An 18649-nucleotide genomic window follows, 5' to 3' on the forward strand; every position below is an offset into this window, starting at 1 on the left:
ATGTTAATTTTAAGATTATTTAATTAATTCAGAGGAAGAATTATTTTGGGATATTATACATTAACTCCAGTATTCTGAAGTACTTTTTGTACCTCATAGCTTCTCCTGTTGCTATTTAATAATAAGAGCTTCACCACTGCAAATAAGTAAAATATTAAAATTAGTGGTGTATGGTTGCTGAAAACTTCATACACTGTATGTGAAGAAGCTAATGTCCTAACCTTGAAAATATTCATACAATTCTCATATCTTACTCATGAGTAGCTGAAATGGTTGGGTTTTTTTGTGTTTAAATATTATGCTGTATACATGGTATGGTCCCCAACTGGGAAGAAAAAAAAAACTAAACATCCCTTTTCTCTAGATTTATTATTGATGGATCTACTAGAGTAGAGTGTTTATAAGTGAATTTCAGGGATTTCTTTCTCAATGAATAAATGAGGAGAAAGCTAATGGACTGGTATGTCCAATGTGGCTGCTACTACCTAGGGTAATCCGGGGGGAGGGAAAATTTGGACTTAAACTACCCTAAACCTTCCCAAACTCCATACATGTAGTGGTGGGATTCAAATAAATTAGCAACCAGTTCTCCACAGAACCGAGCTGAGGCACCACTACTGCCACTGACGTGACGGGTGCAGGCCCCACCACCACTAACAACTGGTTTGTGGACCTCTTCCTAAAATTAGATACCAGTTCTGCCAAACCATTGTGAACAGGCTGAATCCCACCACTGCATATATGCCTCAGGTGTAGCATTACCTTTTTGGTCAATTTGACCTCTTGTGGATATCTCTTTTCTTACCAGGCTTTACCCCATTTAGTAGATCCTTTGAATAGTCATAACTGATAGGGCTTTTCTAATCTTTGAGCCACATTGCCTTAATTCACTCTTTCTCCCTGGCATATCAAATACTTACTAATTTCTTAATTACAGTATGAGAGTGTATCTGATACATTTGGATAAAATGCTGACCTTCTATCCAGGTTCAAGAGCTGTCTCTGATACATACTAGTCATAAGATCATGACAAATATCTGAGATACTCCAATCTATGAAGTACAGATGAATTCTTCATACTGATGAAATCACAGGATCGGAGGGCAGGAGGAAGAACAGGAAATAAACATGATGGCAAATAATTTTGTTTATTTTCCTATATCTGTGCATAGTTATTTTCATTTATGGCACTTTTCATCTTCTCTATGCTTGATGAATATCAAATAGATTCATATTGCTTATAAACCCTATGTAAGGTTATTATATAACATATATATACATATATGTGTATATATACATATGTATATGTATATATACACATATATGTGTGTGTGTGTGTATGTGTGTATATATATGTATGTATGTATGTATGTATGTATGTATGTATGTATTATGGCATCCAGGTAACACAGAGGATAGAATCCCAGACTCAGAATCCAACTTTAGATATTGCATGACCATGGGCAATTTTTTTTTTAACTTAGCCTCAGTTTCTTCATCTTTAAAATGGAGACAGTAATAGAATTTACCTCCAAAGGTTTGTTGTGAGGATGAACTAATATAACATATGTAAAGTTCTTTGTAAGCTTCAATGTATTATACAGATATTAGCTATTATTAACATTGTTATAGCACCAAACTATGAATCATGGGAGAGGGGAAAAAATTCTGTTCGTAGGGATTGAACAAAATTAGGCAAAATGGGGTAGGGAAAGCGATACTTTTTATTTCTTTGTGATCATATAGCATTCAAAGGAGGGCTTTTCATCATTTTTATACCATTGTTTTTGTTTTTCCAAGCATTTTTTTCTGATATATTTGACAAGTATTAACAGCACAGAGGTGCTAGCCACACTCTACTTTGCCAAGCTGGATGTGCAGCACTTTCAAAATATAAACATTACTTTAAGTTGTAAATAATTTTAATTATTTGCCAAATAAATTTGAAAGGTACCTGTTTTCTTACTATCTTGTCATTAATGCTTGAGAAATGGTTCAAACAATTATTTTTATTTAACGTTGATCAGAGTTACCTTATCTTGAAACTAATTGTCCAGGTAAATTTCAACTACATAATTACAATGCAGATTAGGTCATTAGAAGCAGAATAAATAGCACTTCTACAAGGAAAAACAAAGGATTAATTAGTTAATTATTCAACTAATAATTTTACATAGAACATCATAAGGAAGCTAAAACAAAATCTTTCCATTAACCAAGCTATTGCATAGGTAATCACTATTCTTATACTTATAGCAAGAAGACAACGTGAAGGATCCCTGAAATATCCATATATCCTTTGAACAGTTATTTGTTGTGGAATGCCTCTTGGTTATATATACATATATACGTATATATTCATGTCAATTCCCTTCACATCTTTTTCAGAAACAACTGAAGAAAATATATTTTTCTTCTATCATATAGTTTCTCTTTTTAGCATCATTGATTTTGTTCATGGACAAGTTCAATTTTATAGAATCATATTTTGTTTTATTAATCTTTTGTAATTTCTTCCATCACTTGGTCAGTAATAATAATTCTTCCTAGCCATAATTATGAAAGGTATTTGTACTTCTCTCCATTTAAAAAAAATTATGTGGCCTTTTATATTTAAGTCAAGAATCCATTTCAAATGAGTTGTAATACGTGGTTTTACATGCTGGTCCATTTTTTTTTTTGGTCAAACTTCTTTGGCATTCCTCTAGTGTTTCTTAACAAATAAGAAATCTTTCCACAATAAGTTTATATTCTTGACTTTATCAAATACTTGACATTGAGTTTGATTGTTTCTGATGTTTATGTATCTAGTCTTATCTAGAACTAGGGGATCATAGAATTATACCTGAAAGATTTCTCAAAATCCATCAAATCTAATACCCTCTTGAACTCATAATTTATGAAGTTATAAAATGGGGGTCAGCATACCCGATTTTGGGGGTACTCACCAGGAAAGCCTATGATGACAGAAGGAAATTGTGCTGCAGTTACACTTTATTTAGTCACAAGGAACACCAAGACTAGTGAAAGGGTTATAGAGGCAGATGACATGGAAATTAAGGGATGGGATGGTAAAGGGAGGCAGGTAGCTTGGGGAAGGGGATAGGGAGGGTGAGAGACAGATAATACCACTCACCTAACTATACCGTAGAGTTGGGAGCACTTTGCAACATGGACCTGATAGGGATGGAAGAGTTGGCAGGGGGAAGGAGTTTGACACCTCATTTTTATGGTGTTTTAGGGGGAACAACTTGGGGTTAGTTCATTAACATGCTCAAATCATTTCAAAGATGTTGGTTTAATTTCAGTCAACCTGTCGACACATCTCAAAGTTATCAGCACCTTTTGGTATTCTGCTGGTCTGGAACTTTTCTGAGATTTACATATCATAGAATCAAAAACTTTGAAAGCAGTGCCTAGATGGCTTCCACTGATTCAGTACATACTATTAGGATTTCAATTTTGGTTAATATATGATATGATTTGTAAATTATACTCCTTTGATTGTGGGGCCAATTTGTGCATGACTTCTATACAGTCTGCTTAGTAACTTACTAGGAGGTAGTACTCAAGGGGACCAGAACAAGATACAATTTTAATACACCTCTTTTTTTTTGAATAAGTGAGGAAACTAAGATTCAAAGTACTTTAAAAAAATTTTTAAGTAGTACTAAATAGTTTTGATAACTTTTGCTTTACAAAATAGTTTGACATGTAGAAATACTTTTCTCCTTTCGGGAGCTTGGTGGTACAGTGGATAAAGTGCCAGGCCTGGTGTGAGGAAGACTCCTCTTTCTGAGTTCAAATGTGACATCAGACACCTATTACCTGTGTCACCTTGGGGTTGTTTCACCCTGTTTGCCTCAGTTTCCTCATCCGTAAAAATGAGCTGGAAAAGAAAATGGCAAACCATTCCAGTATGTTTGCAAAGAAAACCCCAAAAGGGGTTTTCATTCCTACCTTTTGTCATTATTTCATTTGAGATACTAAGCTGTGTGTTCCTCTATATGAATTATCTTATTACTTTGTCTACCACTGTAAAGTAACACTTTAAATCCTAAGTTTCTATAGGTCTATCCAGACTTAAGGGTTTTTTTTTGGAACAGTATAGAACATATAAGTATCCTTTAACCAAGTTTGGCCTGAGAAAAAAATTTTGTTTGTTCCCAGTAGCATGCCACCTCCCTAACATTCTTTTAATATGATTCTGAATTCCTTCTTTCTTGGATGTAAAAAGAAATTGGCAGGCCAATTCACACTACAGTGTTAATAATACATAAAATCCTAATATACTAGTTTTCTCAAATGCATTTGGAATTCAAAAAGTGATTCCTAGAGAGCGTATTATTTAATTCAAAGATACACATCTGTAATAGTAATGTTTTAGATATCTAGAAACATCCTCATGGGTCATATTTGGGATTCCTTTCAGTCACACCAGAGAAGTAGCTATGAGTACAATGAAAGCCATAAGTGGTCAGTTCAGCAGACCCTCTGGATGTTGTAGACTAGAGATGCTATTCTGTTGCAAGGCCATCATTCATGGAATTGGCCAATACAACAAGTAACTTGGTTACAATTTGTTGGGCTTTAACTTCGGAATAGCCAGAGCACCTGTATGCTTTGGGCAAACTTGTATATATACTCTCTATTATCTATATACCATAATCCTTCTTACCAGTCTAGTATATTATGTGGGAGAGAGTGGGAAGAGAGTTAAAAGAGAGAGCAATGAATCTTTAGATATCAATTAAAATAGAAGTAAACACTCATTTGAACCCTTGTTTTTCAAAAGGTAATCAGCAGTGAGGGTTATTAACATGTAATGAAGTCATTAGACCCTGTAGTAGCAGACGAGTAAAGAGCTCCCTCCTGTAGAGAACTGAAGCTGTGTTTGGGTGTTCCTGTGAGTACCCACCTGTTTATGTATGCAGGGGTGCAGAAAATATCTCCTAGCTCATATAATTTATGAACAGTTTTGCTTCTCTCCCAATTAGATTTTCAGGGTATATAGTGTGGCAATAAAATATTCTGAAAGTATTTAAAATCTAGTGCATATAGATTTTGATGAGGTACTGATTGGGTCATAAAATAAGTCCATAAATTTAAAAAAAGATTTGTTTTATTTTTAAATGGCTTATCTATATAGGACCTGAAAAAGAAATATATTGATGTCTGACCAAACATTTATTAAATACCTACTATGTGCCAGGCTCTGTAAAATGAAACTGTTTCTGTTCTATGTGCATATACCTACGAACACACACATATACATATATATGTATGTATATTTTCACGCAAACATGAGGTATGTATGTACTGTCTCCCCAGTAGAATATAAGTACCTTATACTCAAAGGCTATTATTTTGCCTTTGAATTCTGGAAGAATCTGGCACATAATAGGTATACTATAATTGCTTTTTGAAATATATACACATATACAAATAGATACACTCATAAGATATACAAAATGATTACAGGATAATTTCAGGCAGAGAACACTAGCAGCTATGGTTATCAGGAATGCCATCATATAGGAAGAAGCTCTTGAGCAGAACATTGAAGAAGACTAGGGATTCTTAGAGGTTGTAGTAAAGAAAAAAACCTGTCCAGAGATGGGGGACAGCCTATACAAAAAGACAGAGATCAGGTAACAAATGTCATTTATGAGAAACAGAAAAAAGCCAGTTTGTCTAAACCGAAGAGTATGTGAAGGGGAACCTGGAAAAATAGGTTAGAGTGAGATTGTGAGGGCCTTTAAATGTTAGAAAGAATAAGCCATATTTAACCCTGACAGTACCTGAGAACCACTGGTATTTCTTAAGCAGGCATGGGTCAGGGGGACTGAAATGAAGTTCATTGAGGAATGGAGTGACATGAGGAGGGGAAAGACTTGAAGCAGAGACACTAAAAAGGAAGCTGCTAAAATAATATGTGAATGTAGAGAAGGGAATAGTTGTGAGAGATATTGATATAAATGCATACATACATATATACATACATATAAGGCCTCCAGGTGATAGACCCATGTGTAGCCAATATGCAGTATGCTGCTTTGCAGTGTAGTTCGCAAATCCAGTAAACAGCTACAGTTTTCATCCACTCTTTACTATGTGTTACTGCCTTGTAGCCAGAATGGACTTTGTTTTCTTTGAATGACTCAGCTTGCCTCGTTGAGCTTCCCTGGACGCTGGGGCTTGCTCTTCCGGGGCAGGACCAGAGCTTCCTGTGTGATGAGTCGTGGCGCTGGCTGAGGGGAGGTGTGTTAACGTGGTCTACGCTGGGGGAGGGGCCAAGTCAAGAACCAATCGGCCCTGGTCGTTCAGGCGGCACTTGATGATGTCAAAAACTCTATAAGAGGGGAGAGGACAGCTTGAAGATCCTCCTTTCCTTTTCCGGTTGGAGCCAGAGACGCCTACAGCCGAAGCTGAGCTGCCGGTAGCAGAGCTGACTAGAGGCTAGTGGGTAATCTTCTTACCGTAGAGGGGAAGCATGTATACAATTTTGCCTTATACCATCTCGCTTCTCTGTGGCCTCCTAGTTACCCTTGTGAGGCAGACTTATTGGGCCTGGAAGCTTTTGATGAAAATATCAAAATGGGGACGCTGGTTTGTGGGATTGTTACTGTGGAGTGTAAATACATGCTATAGTTCTCCTGCCTTCTGCCTAGAGAATTCCTTATATCCTGCGGTTCCGGACCTTTTAGGCACATATGAGATTCTCTTTGAAATCATAAATTCTGCCTTCCTAATACATGCCTCAATTCCCAGTTAACTTATTCCAGGTTCTGAGGCAATCATTGGGCATGCTCTGAAATTAACTTATAAATTAATAGAACTCTTGTCAATAACCTTTGAGCCCTTTCTGGTTATAAATAAGCCAGAGAAACATTTTACTTGGCTTATATTTAAATATTTCAACAATGTATTAGTGAATGGTAAGATCACAGCCTTTAATATTAAACCATTAACTAAAACTTTGGAGCTCTTCAGAAATATTGAAACACTACCCCATCATTTAGGACTCTCTAAATGTCAGTCAACATTTCCCAAGAATTCTCTTTAAAATAGTTTGTGCACAGGGTGAATTAAGATTTGTTGTCTCATAAAATGTCTTTTTAGACTCTTTCTCCTTACCTTTTTAGCTGTAAGACGGAGTATGAGAAGAGAGTAATGTGATGTGAAAGTAGGCTGAAACTAGATTGCAAAGAGTTTTAGTGATAATCTGAAGAATTTGTATTGTATTCTTAAGGAAATAGAGAGCCAATGAAGATTTTGGGGCAAAAGAGCAACAAGAATGAATGAATGAAAACTTTTGTTAATTACTTACTATGTGTAAAGCACTGTGCCAAGCACTGAGAATCCGAATATAAAAGTAAAGTAGCCTCTACTCTCAAAGAACTCATTTCTAATGGGGGAGAGAGGAGGGCAAAATGACAATATGGTTACCTAGAAGGTTTTAGCTACAAGTCAGATAGAAAGGTCTCATGGTCCTGAGGGTGAGGTGGCAAAGCAAATGGTCATGACTTTTCATCAATGTCATGTGCACTGATACAATATCAGGTTTTTTTTTTATTTTGAACTGTCCTTCAATGCCAACGACTGCAGCGAGAACTTTCTTTTCTGGGTCTTCAGTAGTTGTGGTTGCAGCACCTCTGGTTGCTGTGGTATCTTCTCAGAAGTTGTTTCCTAGGATGATAACTGCAGACATTGAGTTGGAAGCATTGATATTCCTAAGGCTCTTGCATTCAGGGTCCAGGGATGTTCCATTGGGGTCAGAGGAGAGATAATGGTCAAGATGATAGCAGTGGTTTTTATTTGCAATGCACATGCTTCTTCCTTTCTCTCCCTCATGGTGCCTTACTGCTTCAGCTAGGCTAGTTTGCCTTTCTGTTGATAACGGTTGGTTAGTAGTTGATGGGGATGATTGGATCCTTCTCCATGGGAGCTGCTTCCCTGAATGATGGCTGTGGTGGCTGGCCTAGAATCATAACCAGAAGTACTTTCCCTCCCAGAGCTCTTGTGCCTGCCTGTTGGTGGCAGTTGACCAGGAACTTTTGCTGGTAAAGGTGAAGAAGATGAACCTCTTCTCCACAATGATTTAGGCTAGAAGCAAGTTTGGTGATTTTTGGGGACTGCTATTCACAAGACTCTAGTGGTCAAGGGAATGGGAGTGGTTTGATTTGTTGGGCATATTCTACCTTCTGTCTCTCCCTCAGGATGCCATCTTGCTTGAGCTAATCTGGTTTGTCTGCCCTGTGGGTAGTTACACCTGTCCTTTAGGAAGATTGTTTAAGGAGCTAAACATAGAAGTAGAAAAAGAACTTTAAGTTAGGGAGACCAATTAGGGATATGTTGGTTGGCCCAGGGAAGAAATTATGGGGACCAGAAGGGTGGTAACCCTGAGAATGGAGAGAAGAGGATGGATACAAGAGATATTGTGGAAGGAGAATTGGCAACTCTTTGGATAGGAAGAGTAAGTGAAAGTGAAATTACTTTAAAATGTTGTCTAATTTTGAATGCTTGCTTTTTAAAAAATAAAATCTTACAGATATATTGTTTTTACATATCTCAATTTTTTCACTGTAATATTCTACCACCCCCTCTTAGAAATTTAATTTAATAAATTTAGTTTAATAAAATTTAATTTTTAATAAAAAAGAACAGATTAAAGTTCAACAAAACTAACCAACATATTTAAAAAGTCTTCCACTAGGAGTGTTCTACACTGATTACTACTCATATCTGCAAAGAAAATGGAAGAGATGTCTTCTCTCTTCTTTGGAGCCAGACAGGTCATTATAATTTCAAAGCATTCAGTCTTGATAGTTATGTTAGTGTGCTATTTTTCTATTTACATTTCTGTGGCCATTATGTATATTTATTTTTCCTGATTCTGCTTACTTCACTTTGCATCAGTTTATATAAATCTTCTATGCTTCTCTATAGCCAATATATTTATCATTTCCCATAGTATATTAATATTCCATTTTAACAATAGCTAATATTTACTTTAAGATGGGTAAAGTACTTTACAAATATCTCATTTTATCCTCCAACAACTCTGTGAGGTTGGTGCTACTGTTATTTTCATTTTACAGATAAGGAAACTAAGGCAGACAACAATTAAGTGGCTTGTCAACAGTCATACACCTAGTGAGTATCTGAGACCAGATCTGAACTCAGGTCTTCCTGACTCCAATTCCAGTGCTCTATCCACTATCTCATTTAGCTGACATTTTATGCATTTATTTAGATTTTCCTCAATCTGCAAGTGTCTATTTTGCTCTTTTTTTCCCCTATACCATAAAAAGGGCTGATATGAAGACTTTGGTATTTATGGGACTTTTCTTTTAGTCTATGACCACCATGTAGTTATAAACAGAGCAATCAAAGAGTATGCATAAACTTTTCAGAATAATTGGGCAAATTCACAACTCCACTAAAAGTGTATTACTGTATCAATCACACATTAACTATTCCTAACTTTTGTCATCTTTGCTAATATTCTGGGCGTGAGGCAAAACTTCATAGATATTGTGATCTGTATTTTTCTTGATTATTCATGATTTGGAAAATTTCTTCATATGGCTGTGAATATTTTGCAGTTCCTTATTTGAGAATTGTTTGTTCATATTCCTTGACCATTTATCTCTTGGGGAGTAGATTTTAGTTATATTTTCCTCATGCTGATAATTCAATTGTGATTTTTCTACATGTGGCATATAATTCCTCCTGGGGAGGAGTCCTGGAAGATTGTGAATAAGTGTGGAATGGGGAAAATGTCCAGCCTTCCATGTTATTGGGTCATCATTATGAATGCTTGGTATTAGTATTTTTTTTCAGTTGTTTTACAAGGCCTTGCAAAATAGTCTTGGCATTGCACTCAAAAAGAAAACACATCTGCTCCCATATCCAGCGAGCACCCATAATGCGTATCCAAAGAAGCATTAAGAGAAAGAAAATTTTGAATGGTACAAACATAACTTATAATTTCCAGCATAGGAATCCGTGTCTAAGAATCTAAGAACGTAGTTAAAATTTGATGCTAATTTCACCCCTTAGACTATTTCAGATTTGTTTATAATAGAAGGACACTAGCTAACCAGATATTATTTCACAGAAGTTGTTCACTCTCCTTGTACTTGGTACTATAGATAGCATTTGGGGTGTTCCCTGCCTTGTGTGCTTACTCTCTAAATAAATCAGATAAGACTAAAGCCACCACTACCAATTTCACTGTTAGAAGTTTAAGGACCAAGGCTCCTTGATGAATGACTGTGGGGATTTTAAACATTTTGCCTTTTCTGGTGTAAAAGAGAAAGTTGAACTATGTGACCCCTAAGGTTTATTCGAACTTGGAAATTCTTTGTGTACCATGAAAGGTACTGAAACGATATTGCTATTCTGCTGAAGGTGGTGTTTCTACCATGGCACTGATATTCTAATCGTAGTCTGCCCAGAAGAACTTCCACTTAGAGCAGATTTTTTTGAAAATTCTTAAATCAAATGCTTTAGAGCTAGCTATTTGCTAAGGAACAAAGGCAATGAGAATTTATTAAAGCACCTACTATGCATCAGGCACTGTGCTAAGCACTTTACAAATATCACCTCATTCGATCCTCACAACAATCCTGTCAGGTAAGTGTCTATTTTACAGTTGAGGAAACTATAGCAAAGGTTAAATGACTTGTCCGGGGTCATAGAGCTTGTCTGAGATTGGATTTCAATTCAGGTCTTCCTGACTCCAGACCTAGTGCTTTATTGGCTGTGACACATAGATCTCTCACGATACTGTCTATTCTTCCTGTATGTGATGTTGCAACTTTATAAACTTTATTTTTCCATTAAGATGCACCCTTTGAGAGAAGAAATAAATATTAGCTGTTTGTATATCACACTGAGCCCTTTACTTTGTAGTATATTCCTACTCCAGATTCAGTATGGAGTATTTTGAATAATCATAATAACGCGACTATGGCTTGAAGCCCTATTGAGACTTGAACATGTTGGAGCATTGTCTATCAACAGTCCAGGCAGGAGTACAAGCCACATAGAAAAACATTTAGCTGAGAGATGATAGGAAGGTTAAACACAAAAGCAACACCTCTCACAACTCTTTCTCCTTGCAGCCATATATGTCTTGCTGTTTCTCTGCTCTGATACCGATAGCTCCCTTGCTCCTGTTTTATTATGTGTCAACTTCTTTTCCTTTGAGATGCTGCCATATGCAATAATGGTCTTCTGTGGTTGCTGTATCATCTCCCTGGGGGTGAGGAAGGGGAATTGGATGAGAATGGACCACTCTCACTTTTTGTGATCCAGTCCCAGCCTGACATGGTTTTGAGACTAATCAACATATCTTCAACTTAGGTTAGTCAAGCCTCAGCATATATATGACACATGGAAGAATTGCTCTAAATTCTCTGCTTGCTACCTCTCCCCATACCCTTATAGTCTTTGTTTCAAATTGGGCTGGATGAGTAAATTTCTTTCCTTTCTTTACTACCCCAGAAAGTAGGTGAGTGGCTCCCTGTAAAGTCAGCAACTCCTGCTAGATTTCTCTGGAGCTTGTATTAAACATGTATATAACCCTCCTTTTACCCTTTGAATCCAAGAGCATCTTTAGCAATCAGCACTCAGGTCACATGCAAATTACCTTGAAAATGTTAAGCTGTATTCCTACTGTGGTGCCAAAATTCCTTTTCCTCTTTGCAGTTCAGTATAGCTTTGTGGGTTAAATGGTTTTAGTACAAAGACAGTGATAATAATTGTATTTAGAAGGGAATTACAACCAGTCTTAACAATTGGAAAGCTTTCCTGAACAAGGTGAGGTGAATTTCTTGAATAAAATAAAAAGCAGAACTTGGAAAATGAGGCTAGGAAGTATCTCCTATTTGTAGCATCTAACAAAGAGTAGGACACAGAGGAAAAATGAATTGTAAAAATGTCCATATCAAATAAAGCTTCCAAGAGAGTGGAAAAGAGGTGCAGAAATGTGGTGTCAGCTGTTGCTATGCTATAGATTCTAGATTTCATATTAGATCATATAATATATGGGTTAAAAGTGTTATTAATTATGATTTATTAATATTATTTGAACCTAGCTTTCAGGTGGATAGATATTGTTTAACCCAGAATGTTAGGTTTTAGGTCGGTCTAATAGCTTTGGCTTTGCCCAAATTTTAATGAATGCTTATACTTATCTGCTGGTATACACCTTGAGTAATCTGTCCTATGTGCTGGCCACCCAGGAGCTTGTCCTTATGCCCTTGCTTAAATTATATATAATGTAAAGTTCACAGGGACTCTGGAGGAGAGCCACACCTCTTTCCAGCTCTGCCTTTTTGCTGAACTGATTTAAATTCTTTTAAAACTTTTCTTTAGATTTTGGGGTTTGTTCTTGACCAACAAATATTTAGATCATTAGGACTATAGAAGAAGCTACACTCGTCGAAACTCACTTTGAATAAAACAAACACCAAGATTTGTAGAAGCACTTAATAACTTATCAGAGACAATCCAGTCTTTGGTTATGGTTTTTTGTGATCCATCCGGTCCATGTTAGCTTACTGAAGGAGACAAAGTTAAATGCAAACGTATGAGTCTTAAATTAGAATAGAAACTGGAATTCTAGAAGTATCTATTAGTCTATGACAATATAGGTATATTTCTAAGAAAGCAGAAGATCTCAAAATCTGAATTGTTAAGTTGGCATATATTGTTATTGTTGTTGCTGAGTCATTTCAGTCATGTCTGATTCTTTGTGACCCTATTTGAGGTTTTCATGGCAAAGATACTGAAGTAGTTTGCTATTTCCTTCTTGAGGTCATTTTACAGATAAGGAACTGAGACAAAAGGGAAAGTGACTTACCCTCCTCCTGGATATCATTCTCTCCCTGGGTTTTCATGTCATTCTTCTCCCCTAAACTTCTTCATAACTGCTTTGCTACTTTTTGGTCTTTATACTCTTGTTTCAACTAAGTAAACCTCTAAGAGACTCCATAGGGCAGCCATACTTCTTTTCAGTTCTCCCTTTTTACTGAAGCAACTTAATAAAATCTTTTTGGGTTTGTTCTTGACCAACAATTATTGGAATCATTAGAACTGTAAATAAAAACCTACAGTGGTGGAACTCACTTTGAATAAAACAAACACCGAGATTTATAAAAACATCTGATGACTTGCTGTCTCGTCATCCATGCCCCACTCTTTAACTGTGAGTTTACCACCAAGGTTTTCTCTTAGTCTCTTTCTCTTCACTCTCTTCCCTTTACCTTGGTAACCTTATCAATTTTCCTGGGTTTATCTCTCATTTCTATGTAGTCAACTTGCAAAACTATATATATATATAGTCAGGTTTTAAATACCAAATGCCTGCTGGTCCCCCTCAACTAGACACCTCTCAATCATTTCAATTTCAAATTTCAATTTCAAAATACCCTAAACAAAATGCATTACCTTTGGCCATGTAACACCAATGTTGCCTCCAGCTGCTGTGGAGGTGTAAGGCTAATAACACGAGCACACAGGAGGCCTGCTAGCACAAGTTCTTTTATCTGCTTTTCTTTTCTTTTTTAAATAATTTATTTATTTAACATATTTGGTTTTCTGCATTGATTTTCACAACAGTTTGAATTACAAATTTTCTCCCCATTTCTACCCTCCCCCCCACTCCAAGATGGCATATATTCTGGTTGCCCTGTTCCCCAGTCAGCCCTCCCCTCTATCACCCCCCTCCCCTCTCATCCCCTTTTCCCTTCCTTTCTTGTAGGGCAAGATAAATTTCTACGCCCCATTGCCTGTGTATCTTATTTTTTAGTTGCATGCAAAAACTTTTTTTTGTTTTTGAACATCTGTTTTTAAAACTTTGAGTTCCAAATTCTCTTCCCTCTTCCCTTCCCACCCACCCTCCCTAGGAAGTCGAGCACTTCAACCTAGGCCACACATGTATCATTATGTATAACCCTTCCACAACACTCATGTTGTGAAAGGCTAACTACATTTTGCTCCTTCCCAACCCATCCCACTTTATTGAATTGTCTCCCTTGCCCCTGTCCCCTTTCCAAAGTGTTTGTTTTGATTACCTCCACCCCCATCTGCCCTCCCCTCCATCATCCCCCCCTTTTATTTTTTTTTTATCTTCCTCCCTCTTCTTTCCTGTGGGGTAAGATACCCAACTGAGTATGTATGGTATGCCCTCCTCAGGCCGAATCTGATGAGAGCAAGGTTCACTCATTCCCCCCTCACCTGCCCTCTCCCCTCCTCCCACAGAACTGCTTCCTCTTGCCACCTTTATGCGAGATAATCCACCCCATTCTATCTCTCCCTATCTCCCTCTCTCAGTATGTTACTCTCTCATCCCTTAATTTCATTTTATTTCTTTTACATATCTTCCCTTCATCTTCAACTCACCCTGTGTCTGTTCTCTCTCTTTTACATATATATATATATATATGTATATACATATATAAAAGCACACATATATATATACCTACATACACATGCATACATATATACATAGACACATACATACATACACATTCACCTATATATATACATAAACATATATCCACATGCATATTCCCTTCAACTACTCTAATACTGAGGTCTCATGAATCATACACATCATCTTTCCATGTAGGAATCTAAACAAAACAGTTCAACTTTAGTAAGTCCCTTGCAATTTCTGTTTCTTGATTACCTTTTCATGCTTCTCTTGATTCTTGTGTTTGAAAGTCAAATTTTCTATTCAGTTCTGGTCTTTTCACTGAGAAAGCTTGAAAGTCCTCTATTTTATTGAAAATCCATATTTTGCCTAAGAACATGATACTCAGTTTTGCTGGGTAGGTGATTCTAGGTTTTAATCCTAGCTCCATTGACCTCCGGAATATCGCATTCCAAGCCCTTCGATCTCTTAATGTAGAAGCTGCCAGGTCTTGGGTTATTCTGATTGGGTTTCCACAATACTCAAATTGTTTCTTTCTGGCTGCTTGCAGTATTTTCTCCTTGATCTGGGAGCTCTGGAATTTGGCGACAATATTCCTAGGAGATTTCTTTTTGGGATCTATTTGAGGAGGTGATCGATGGATTCTTTCAATTTCTATTTTGCCCTGTGGCTCTAGAATATCAGGGCAGTTCTCCTTGATAATTTCTTGAAAGATGGTATCTAGGCTCTTTTTTTGATCATGGCTTTCAGGTAGTCCAACAATTTTTAAATTATCTCTCCTGGATCTATTTTCCAGGTCAGTGGTTTTTCCAAGGAGATATTTCACATTGTCTTGCATTTTTTCATTCCTCTGGTTCTGTTTTATAATATCCTGATTTCTCATAAAGTCACTAGCTTCCACTTGCTCCAATCTAATTTTTAAAGTAGTATTTTCTTCAGTGGTCTTTTGGACCTCCTTTTCCATTTGGCTAATTCTGCCTTTCAAGGCATTCTTCTCCTCATTGGCTTTTTGGAGCTCTTTTGCCATTTGAGTTAGTCTGTTTTTTAAGGTGTTGTTTTCTTCAGTGTATTTTTCAGTATTTTTTTGGGTCTCCTTTAGCAAGTCATTGACTTGTTTTTCATGGTTTTCTCGCATCCTTCTCATTTCTCTTCCCAATTTTTCCTCTACTTCTCTAACTTGCTTTTCCAACTCCTTTTTGAGCTCTTCCATGGCCTGGGACCAGTTCCTGTTTTTCTTGGAGGTTTCTGTTGTAGGCTCTTTGACTTTATTAATTTCTTCTGTCTGTATATTTTGGTCTTCTTTGTCAGCAAAGAAAGAATGCAAAGTCTGAGACTGAATCTGGGTGCGTTTTCGCTGCCTGGCCATATTCCCAGCCAACTAACTTGACCCTTGAGTTTTTCAGTGGGGTATGACTGCTTGTAGATTACAGAGTTCTATGTTCCACGTTTGGGGGGGAGGTGCCACTGCTCCTTCCCCAGCCCCCAACCCGAATTGGGCTTAGATCTTCGGCAGGCTGTGTACCCCTGCTCTGATCCGCCACTTAATTCCTCCCACCAGGTGGGACTGGAGCCGGAAGTAACAACAGCTGTAGCTGCCCCACCTCCGCTGCCCCCGGGGCTGGAAGCCGAACCGCGAACTCCTTCTACAGTGAATGAAACCCAAACAAAATGCTAACCTCTTCAGGGTCTGAGTGCTTCACACCTCTTTAGGGCTTCACACCTCTTGTGACCTAATTAGCAAAAGAGTATGGGCCTTCCTACAAAGAAAGGCAAGACTCAATCAAGGGCACTTGATTGCCTTGGTGCTGAGAAGCACTCCAAAAGAAAAAAACAGTAAAAAGTCCTACTTTACTTGCCCTTACAGGCCAAAAATTATTCCTTCTTCCCAACTTTCATTTTTCACTTGATGATACCATAAGTCTTCAGGTAACCCCAGGTACAACCTTGGAGTCATCTGATTTCTCATTCTCATCATCCCCATATCCAATTAGTTGTCAAGTCCTACCAATTCTACTCCCACAACATATATTGCATTGGTCTCCTTCTTTCTACTCATATGTCCCCTATATTATTTCAGGCCATCATCTCCTATTACTTTATATTTCAATAATTTCCTAATCAGTCTCTCTGCTTCTAGTCTTTCCCTTCTCCAAACCATCTTCTACATCACTACTGACTTGGGAACTATTAACTCTTAACTATCCAATAAGCTCCACTGGCTCCCACTTACCTCTAGGGGAAAAATAGAAACCTCTCTGTTTACATTTTTAGATGTTTGATCATACTTTTCCAGGTTTACCTCATAATATTCTCCTTCACACACTGTACATTCTAGTGAAAATGTCCTTGTTTCTATTGTTCCATAAGATATTCCATCTTTTATCTCATGTCTTTGCCATCCTACTTGCCTAAAAAATACCTCTGTGAGGGGGAGGAGCCAAGATGGCAGCTGGTAAGCAGGGACTAGCGTGAGCTCCATACCGAGTCCCTCCAAAAACCTATAAAAAATGGCTCTGAACCAATTCTAGAATGGCAGAACCCACAAAACAGCAGAGGGAAGCAGGGCTGCAGCCCAGGACAGCCTGGATGGTCTCTGGGTGAAGTCTATCCCACAAGGAGCTGGGAACTGGGAACGGAGTGGAGCAGAGCCCAGCTTGAGCAGCATGGACCAACCAGACCAGGAGCTGGGCCGAGGGGGCCCTAGTGCCCTGAATCAGTAAGCTGCGGCAGTTACCAGACTTCTCAACCCACAAACACCAAAGACAGCAGAGAAGGTTAGTGGGAAAAGCTGCGGGAGTGGAAGGAGTTTGCGGTTCGGCTTCCAGCCCCGGGGGCAGCGGAGGTGGGGCAGCTACGCCTGTTGTTGCTTCCTGCCCCAGGCCCACCTGGTGGGAGGAATTAAGTGGTGGATCAGAGCAGGAGTGCACAGCCTGCTGAAGATCTAAGCCCAGTCCATTTCCCAAATATACATTCATCCGATGCTGGCCACATTTGGGTGTTTTGAGTTTAATGACTTGGAATGAGAATCAGGGGTGGAGAACCTGTGGTCTCGAGGCCACAGGTAGCCCTCTAGGTCCTCAAGTGTGGCCTTTTGGATTCAAAGGACCACACTTGAGGACCTAGAGAGCCACATGTGGCTTTGAAGCCACAGGTTCCTCACTCTTGTAAGTAAAACCATTGGGAGGTGGCAGTTAGGATACGTGAACCCTGGTCTGTTTGGTCACCTCTTATTCACTCCATATCGTCTCATGCCTTGCACATTTAGGAGTTTAAGAAACACCCATAAGATTTTATTGGAGTCTGGTAAGTGTGAATGCCTGTGCTCTATCCTGAGTCTTTAAATACAAAGTACACTCTACTACACCATGATACCTAGGACTACTTCCCCATTCAGATTATGAGAGGAATTCTGGGCATCATCCAATATGTACCTTAGTCTCTGGAGACAGATTTCAGAAATCCAAATATAAAATATGTGGACTTCAACTGGCTGTTACTATAAAAGGGAAGTTGGCTCAAGAGGAACAGAAGACTTTCAAAAAAGTTTATTCTGAGGAAACAGCCACAGATGATTCAAAAAGTGAATAAAGGTGATTGGATCTAAAGGGATCATTGTGGCTATATGGGGACTTTATTATGAACCCATTTTTAAAAGGTCATCTTTAAAAAGTAAAAGTGAGGACATGCAACAGAAGATAAGTGCAAATGAGTGGCATGAATCTTTAAAAATAAGAATACTATCAGGAAGCTAGAGCCTGGTATGACTGGAAACTAATAGAAAATGCTAAGAACAACAAAAAATTTTTTGTTAGAGTTATGGTGGGAAAAAGAATAGGAAGGGTACACAACTTAGTTTGCTAAAGCCCAGTAGTAAAAGAATGATACAGAGAAATCCAAACTATCAATTCCTGCGTGATTTTCATGTTCTTTCTCAAGGATGAGATTTGAGAGTGCTTAGAAAAGTAGCCTAGCCTTATTTCCTTTTTAAGAGTTGCTGGGCTGGTAAATTAAGGCGTGTTGTATTATAGTTTACCTCTATATCACCAAGGCTCTTAAGAGTCTTTTATTCTATCTTTGTGGACAATATCAAGAGCAATAGACTAATTGATAATATAATTATATGGATTGAAAATTTACCAGAGCTAAAGACTGATAATGAATGCATTGATTTCAACTTAGAGGGAGATCTCTACCAGAATA

The sequence above is a fragment of the Trichosurus vulpecula genome, chromosome 1 (assembly GCF_011100635.1).
Source record: "Trichosurus vulpecula isolate mTriVul1 chromosome 1, mTriVul1.pri, whole genome shotgun sequence".
Lineage (NCBI taxonomy): Eukaryota > Metazoa > Chordata > Mammalia > Diprotodontia > Phalangeridae > Trichosurus > Trichosurus vulpecula.